Raw genomic sequence first — 8252 nt, 5'->3', positions numbered from 1 at the left:
TTTTAATCATGATTTCTAACGCCTCTTCGTGCGTTGCCAACAACAAAGATTGGTGCCCGTTTTGACTTCTAGTCAGATACATAACTTTTCGTAACGTTATTTCCAGTTCAGAGATGCCCACATCTCGCTACTGGGGATATAAATTCATATTTAACATCGACTTATAGCTAGAAAACAACAGCGATAGGCGCCATTTTGAAAAAACGGTAATGCAAAACTTTTTCGTTTCGTCATTTGAGTTTCAGTTATCTCACTACTAGCGAAAAATTTCGGTATCTAAAATGGTTATGTGCTGGATCCGAATTCCCGTCCAACACGAACTGTATGTCGTATCCAATTCAAATACACGAACGTTTTCACTTTCGACTGAAACTACAGTTAAGATATTTCGTGCTTAGCAGGAAATAGCTGTTTGAAAGGAGTTTCAGATCCCGGTTCAGTACAAATATTTTCGTCCTGTGATTTCAAGTGGAAACTTGGTTTTTGAAAAGTCATTTATTGTAACGAATATGAGTTTACAAGCGTTGAACTCTGTGTCATCTCCAATAATGTGTTTCCTATATCTTAATTTGCATCTACCTACCCAGTTAGCCATGCGTGTTGCAGCACCGCTTCTGGGAGGGGGAGGTGTGCCGGCCCCGGGTCGAATCCGCCCAGTGGACAAACGACGAGGTTCGGTGTTTTGCCCAGCCTGGTTTTTAGGCGGTTTCTCACATCTGACTAGGTGAATATCGGGCTGATACCGGAATCACGTCACAGTTACACGATTCGCAGACATATGGAAAACTTGCGCTCTTTTTCCTATGAATAAGACTACTGGCAGACAGCTGGGGTAGACATATTCCGTCCTGGGGGAGGGAGGAGAGTGGAGGCGGGGAGTGTCCGAGGGAAGTGGTAGTGGGAGAGGGGAGAGGGGAGAGGGAGGTGGATGACGACAGGAGGGACATCCGGCCACCCCTTCAATTAACAATGCCAAATCCGTTAATAAGCCACTCCACGAAGTCAACGGTGGAGCAACGCCTCTGAAGATGTACCGCGCAATTCTGGGCGAAACGTTAGGAACAAAAGTTTCGTAGACTGCACAACCTTATGCCCCGAAGGGTTTACCAGTAGCAATGTCATCCAGTCCTAAAGGTCTTGATTCCACATACAAGGCGGGCTGCATACAAATCAGGCAGAAAGCAATTAAGGTCGTCGGGATACTTTTGAGCACAATAGTTCATCGTATCTTCACATGCTACGGACAGTGCACAGGTTCGGACACACATGGAAATGGGCCCTGTCTTCTTTTAAACGGAACAACCCCGGTGTTAGCTTAAAACAGAACAGCGGAACGGGGAATAACCAAGCGCTGGATCTGGATGGGCGGGCGGGCACGTGATCACGACTGGTCTCCGCCACCTCGCTCGGCAGGCGACAACGAAGTGAGCCGTGGCGAGGCCGGGTGGCCGGGACGGCCTAATGAAGCCTCGTGGTTAGCGGCCGCACTGCGCGCTAAACAACTCTCTAACGGGGCGGCCAGCTGCGCCATCCGCTGTTCCCACCATCTGACAATGGACGCGGCGAACGACGACACTGGCTGCAGGCGGCGAGGATCCGGGCACGGCATTCTGGCAAACGGATTGCACGGCACTCTGCGGAAACCACATATTTCACATTTTGAGACACACTCCACTTACTGAAGCCGTTCAATCCACAAAAAGAACGACTGTACCATGCTAAGGCGTCCACATCGGATAGATGGAGAATGTTCTAAAACATGTCAACCCCTTAAAAGAACACACTGGTCGCTTTGGAGCGCCAAAGACGGTGTGCAACTGGTACCAGGTGCCCATGTGACTGCTGATCTAATTGATGGAGTGAAACAGTGTGTACGTGCCACTAAGCAGCCCAGTAACACGGATCGAAGTAACACACCACTTAGTTGAGACTACATTATTACAATCGATCCATCCACGACACACACTAAGAACCATGCTAAGTAAGATGGCAAACGGCCATGTCAGTTCTTTCACGCTGGCTGGCAGGGAGGTGACGAGGAAATTACAAAGATCGAAACAAGTTAACTCGCTCAGTTTAACAGTAACTTAAAGCTGGAGGTAAAACTGCGGATCGAACATACGCCAGCATGAGGCAGTAATGAAACCACGCACGCTCTCCAGGAAAAGCGTACTCGAGGCATATATTGCAATAGTAGTTCCAGTATCGTTACACTGTGTAACAGAGATCTTAGGCTCCACAAACTCAGACGACTAAGTATTTAGACGAAAAGTTTTGAGGCTGTTGACCCAGTATGAGATACCGATCGCTGCAGAAGAAAGAAGGACCACGTAATACACGAATTGTCCAGAAAATGATGGCAAAAAGGCTTGGATGGGCAAGACACACGACTCGCAAGCTTGAAAATCGTCTTAGTGGCGGGACGACCGGAAGGAACCACCTAAACTATCGCACTGGCCCAAAAGTAAGCCGCCGCAGCACGTAAGCAACACCCCCAAATTTCGAAGAAGAAAAAAATATATAAAAAATGATTTTGCTCGAAAATAAGCCTACACTGACACAGAAGAAAAATTACCAAAAATTTATTTGTATTTACATGTAAGACGTAGGCAGGTACCGTAAACATTTGTTCTAATGTTTTTCATCAATCTCACTCTCATTATCGTCATTTCCTTGATTATCTTCTCACCGTACGTCATCCTCAATGCCATTTCCACTCTGCAAAGGAGTGTGCGCCGATTTGAAACTTCCTGGCTGATTAAAACTATGTCCGACATACAGTTTTAACCTGCTGCAAGGAAGTTTTAAATCAGCGCACACTCCGCTGCAGAGCGGAAACTTCATTCTGGAAACATTCCCTACGCTGTGTCTAAGCCATGTCTCCACAGTATCCTTTCTTCCAATAGTGCTAGTCCTGCAAGTTTCGCAAGAGAATTTCTGTGAAGTATGGAATCTAGGAGACGAGGTACTGGCGGAAGTAGAATTTTTAAATTTTCAATTTAATACCCATTTTCACTTATATTTCAGCGATTTTGGCTCCTAGTACTTCTCCGCAAGCTCCTCACAATGGCACACGAATCAGTGTTCTAACTAAACGCATTTCCACACTACACCAGTTTGTAACTTTACACAAGGCTAATTCGTAACAATCACGCTAATATGCGTACACTAGTACGATGGCGTCACAGCCACCACCAGTAGAGCGCGACAAACTCGTATAAACATGATCTATCCGTTATGTATTCAACCACTGTTTACACATTATTAGTCTCGTAGTTGTTAGCGATTCAAAGCTGACATTTCCTCACACAATTAAGTTAGACCGACGAACGAAAAGACGTTTCACCGTCAAACCTCCGACAGGAAACGTTCGAAGAAGAATCGAGCGACATTTTACTTCCTCCCCTACACAAACCTAGCGAAATCGCTTTTTTTTCCACTTACTCTTCGCAAATGGAACCGAGAATACGGGGAGGTTTTGGCAGTGGTAGCGAAAGTACCTGCTCGCGCACATCTTAAGCTAGCTTGCGATGTAAGAGGGCGTACTGAAAGTAATGTCTCTGAACTTTTTATGCGAAAAATTCTTAAAGGTTTTTACACAAAACCAACGTTATTAACATTCCACATCTTTATTCTTTGTGTGTGCATGTTAATTTCTCAACAGAGTCACCCTGGCGTGGTACTCATTTCTCCCAACGAGACAACAGTCGCTGCAGAATGTTTGACTTTGTTGACGGAACGACAATCTCACCTCTCCTTGCGCCGCTTCATTACTCTACTGTAAAAGTGGAATCCTCGAAGGTGTTCTTCAAGTTTTGGAAACAGATGGAAATCGGTTGGTTCAAGAATCATAAAAGAAGGTTGTATACATGGAAGAATCCTGGAGATACTGACAGGTTTCAGATAGATTACATAATGGTAAGACAGAGATTTAGGAACCAGGTTTTAAATTGTAAGACATTTGCAGGGGCAGATGTGGACTCTGACCACAATGTATTGGTTATGAACTGTAGATTAAAACTGAAGAAACTGCAAAAAGGTGGGAATTTAAGGAGATGGGACCTGGATAAACTGACTAAACCAGAGGTTGTACAGAGTTTCAGGGAGAGCATAAGGGAACAATTGACACGAAATGGGGAAAGAAGTACAGTAGAAGAAGAATGGGTAGCTTTGAGAGATGAAGTAGTGAAGGCAGCAGAGGATCAAGTAGCTAAAAAGACGAGGGCTAGTAGAAATCCTTGGGTAACAGAAGAAATATTGAATTTAATTGATCAAAGGAGAAAATATAAAAATGCAGTAAATGAAGCAGGCAAAAAGGAATACAAACGTCTCAAAAATGAGATCGACAGGAAGTGCAAACTGCCTAAGCAGGGATGGCTAGAGGACAAATGTAAGGATGTAGAGGCTTATCTCACTAGGGGTAAGATAGATACTGCCTATAGGAAAATTAAAGAGACCATTGGAGAAAAAAGAACTACTTGTATGAATATCAAGAGCTCAGATGGAAACCCAGTTCTAAGCGAAGAAGGGAAAGCAGAAAGGTGGAAGGAGTATATAGAGGGTCTACACAAGGGCGATGTATTTGAGGACAGTATTAAGGAAATGGAAGAGGATGTAGATGAAGATGAAATGGGAGATAAGATACTGCGTGAAGAGTTTGACAGAGAACTGAAAGACCTGAGTCGAAACAAGGCCCCGGGAGTAAACAACATTCCATTAGAACTACTAACGGCCTTGGTAGAGCCAGTCCTGACAAAACTCTACCATCTGGTGAGCAAGATGTATGAGACAGGCGAAATACCCTCAAACTTCAAGAAGAATGTAATAGTTCCAAGCCCAAAGAAAGCAGGTGTTGACAGATGTGAAAATTACCGAACAATCAGTTTAATAAGTCACGGATGCAAAATACTAACACGAATTTTTTACAGACGAATGGAAAAACTAGTAGAAGCCGACCTCGGGGAAGATAAGTTTGGATTCCGTAGAAATATTGGAACACGTGAGGCAATACTCACCCTACGACTTATCTTAGAAGAAAGATTAAGGAAAGGCAAACCTACGTTTCTAGCATTTGTAGACTTAAAGAAAGCTTTTGACAATGTTTACTGGAATACTCTCTTTCAAATTCTGAAGGTGGCAGGGGTAAAATACAGGGAGCGAAAGGCTATTTACAATTTGTACAGAAACCAGATGGCAGTTATAAGAGTCGAGGGGCATGAAAGGGAAGCAGTGGTTGGGAAAGGAGTGAGACAGGGTTGTAGCCTCTCCCCGATGTTATTCAATCTGTATATTGAGCAAGCAGTAAAGGAAAACAAAAGAAAAATTCGGAGTAGGTATTAAAATTCATGGAGAAGAAGTAAAAACTTTGAGGTTCGCCGATGACATTGTAATTCTGTCAGAGACAGCAAAGGACTTGGAAGAGCAGTTGAATGGAATGGACAGTGTCTTGAAAGGAGGATATAAGATGAACATCAACAGAAGCAAAACGAGAATAATGGAACGTAGTCGAATTATGTCGGGTGATGCTGAGGGAATTAGATTAGGAAATGAGACACTTAAAGTAGTAAAGGTGTTTTGCTATTTGGGGAGCAAAATAACTGATGATGGTCGAAGTAGAGAGGATATAAAATGTAGACTGGCAATGGCAGGGAAAGCTTTTCTGAAGAAGAGAAATTTGTTAACATCGAGTATAGATTTAAGTGTCAGGAAGTCATTTGTGAAAGTATTCGTATGGAGTGTAGCCATGTATGGAAGTGAAACATGGACGATAACTAGTATGGACAAGAAGAGAATAGAAGCTTTCGAAATGTGGTGCTACAGAAGAATGCTGAAGATAAGGTGGGTAGATCACATAACTAATGATGAAGTATTGAATAGAATTAGGGAGAAGAGGAGTATGTGGCACAACTTGACAAAAAGAAGGGACCGGTTAGTAGGACATGTTCTGAGGCATCAAAGCATCACCAATTTAGTATTGGAGGGCAGCGTGGAGGGTAAAAATCGTGAAGGGAGACCAAGAGGTGAATACACCAAGCAGATTCAGAAGGATGTAGGTTGCAGTAAGTGCTGGGAGATGAAGAAGCTTGCACGGGACAGTAGCATGGAGAGCTGCATCAAACCAGTCTCAGGACCGAAGACCACAACAACATGGAAATCGGAAGGAGCCAAGTCGGGACTGTATACAGGATGATCGATGACAGTGAAATCAAGGCGTCGGATCGCTGGAGATGTCGCAGCGCTCGTGTGTGGTTTGATATTGTCATGCTGACTGACGGGGTGGCTGGAAACTGTATTGCAGCACGTTGTTTCTCAGGCACCGACATAATTACGTTACACACAGCCGTGCTGGGCGCTCCAAATGTCAGCCCTCCAGCGGTAGAGGGTTGCAATTTGTGTCAGCGAAGCGGAAAAGTTGAGCATGACAGGTAGAACATCAACGGATACTGAGAGCGGGATAAAAAAATTCGGAGGCATTATTTTGCAGCAAGCCCTCGCAGATGTAGGTAATGAGAAGCTGATGACGGACGTGATGAGATGTGCAGACAGCTTGTGGTGCGTGGCGGAGATACGCAGCTGCAGAAGAGAGATGAGTGGGCGAGGTCGCGTTACCTGGCCGAAGAGGGAGTCTGCGGGAGAGAAGCGGCGGCCGCGGCTGTGGCGGCGGCGGCCGGCGATGCAGGCCGAGTCGCGCGGCATGCCGGGCCGGGCCGGGCCGGGCTGCGGCTGCAGCCGAGTAGCCGCGGGCTGTGTGTCGCGCGGCCGCGCACACCGGTTCTCCTTGTCGAGGCCGACCTGTCGAGTCCAGCACAGCAGCCCGTCCCTGCCGTGCCCAGCCACTGCGCCGCGCTTTGTGCGCCGCGGTGTTAAATGGCCGCGCAGTGGCGGCCGTGACGTAGGCCGCTGCCTCGCGGCCGGCGACGGCAGGCCGGGGAGCACCCGACTTCACGTTCGGGCCTGATGTTCTCACAGGGAGTGGAGTATGTTTCCGCTAATCATCTTTGCTGTTTTTCACATGATATCTTGCGAACCATGGATGAAGGGTATCAGACGGATGCCATATTCCTTGACTTCCGGAACGCGTTTGACTCGGTGCCCCATTGCAGACTCCTAACTAAGGTACGAGCATATGGGATTGGTTCCCAAGTGTGTGACTGGATCGAAGACTTCTTAAGTAACAGAACCCAGTACGTTGTCCTCGATGGTGAGTGTTCATCGGAGGTGAGGGTATCATCTGGAGTGCCCCAGGGAAGTGTAGTAGGTCCGCTGTTGTTTTCTATCTACATAAATGATCTTTTGGATAGGGTGGATAGCAATGTGCGGCTGTTTGCTGATGATGCTGTGGTATACAGGAAGGTGTCGTCGTTGAGTGAGTGTAGGAGGATACAAGATAACTTTGACAGGATTTGTGATTGGTGTAAAGAATGGCAGCTAACTCTAAATATAGATAAATGTAAATTAATGCAGACGAATAGGAAAAAGAATCCTGTAATGTTTGAATACTCCATTAGTAGTGTAGCGCCTGACACAGTCATGTCGATTAAATATTTGGGCGTAACATTGCAGAGCGATATCAAGTGGGACAAGCATGTGATGGCTGTTGTGGGGAAGGCAGATAGTCGTCTTCGGTTCATTGGTAGAATTTTGGGAAGATGTGGTTCATCTGTAAAGGAGACCGCTTATAAAACACTAGTACGACATATTCTTGAGTACTGCTCGAGCGTTTGGGATTTCTATCAGGTCGGATTGAGGGAGGACATAGAAGCAATTCAGAGGCGGGCTGCTAGATTTGTTACTGATAGGTTTGATTATCACGCGAGTGTTACGGAAATGCTTCAGGAACTCGGGTGGGAGTCTCTGGAGGAAAGGAGGCGTTCTTTTCGTGAATCGCTACTGAACAAATTCAGAGAACCAGCATTTGAGGCTGACTCTAGTACAATTTTACTACCGCCAACTTACATTTCGCGGAAAGACCACAAACAGAAGAAAAGAGACATTAGGGCTCGTATAGAGGCATATAGGCAGTCATTTTTCCCTCGTTCTGTTTGGGAGTGGAACGAGGAGAGAAGATGCTACTTGTGGTACGAGGTACCCTCCACCCTCCGCCACGCACCGTATGGTGGATTGCGGAGTATGTATGTAGATGGAGATGTAGATGTACTCGCATCATCGACAAGTCTGAAAATGTCATACTGACGTTCGTTTAAAGGGCGAACGTCTAGCACCAACTGAGAGTAACGCCCAATTGAAGATTA

Source organism: Schistocerca americana, chromosome 1 (assembly GCF_021461395.2).
Source record: "Schistocerca americana isolate TAMUIC-IGC-003095 chromosome 1, iqSchAmer2.1, whole genome shotgun sequence".
Taxonomy (NCBI): Eukaryota; Metazoa; Arthropoda; class Insecta; order Orthoptera; family Acrididae; genus Schistocerca; species Schistocerca americana.
The sequence above is the reverse complement of the archived record's forward strand: the minus strand, read 5'-3'. Positions refer to the sequence as shown.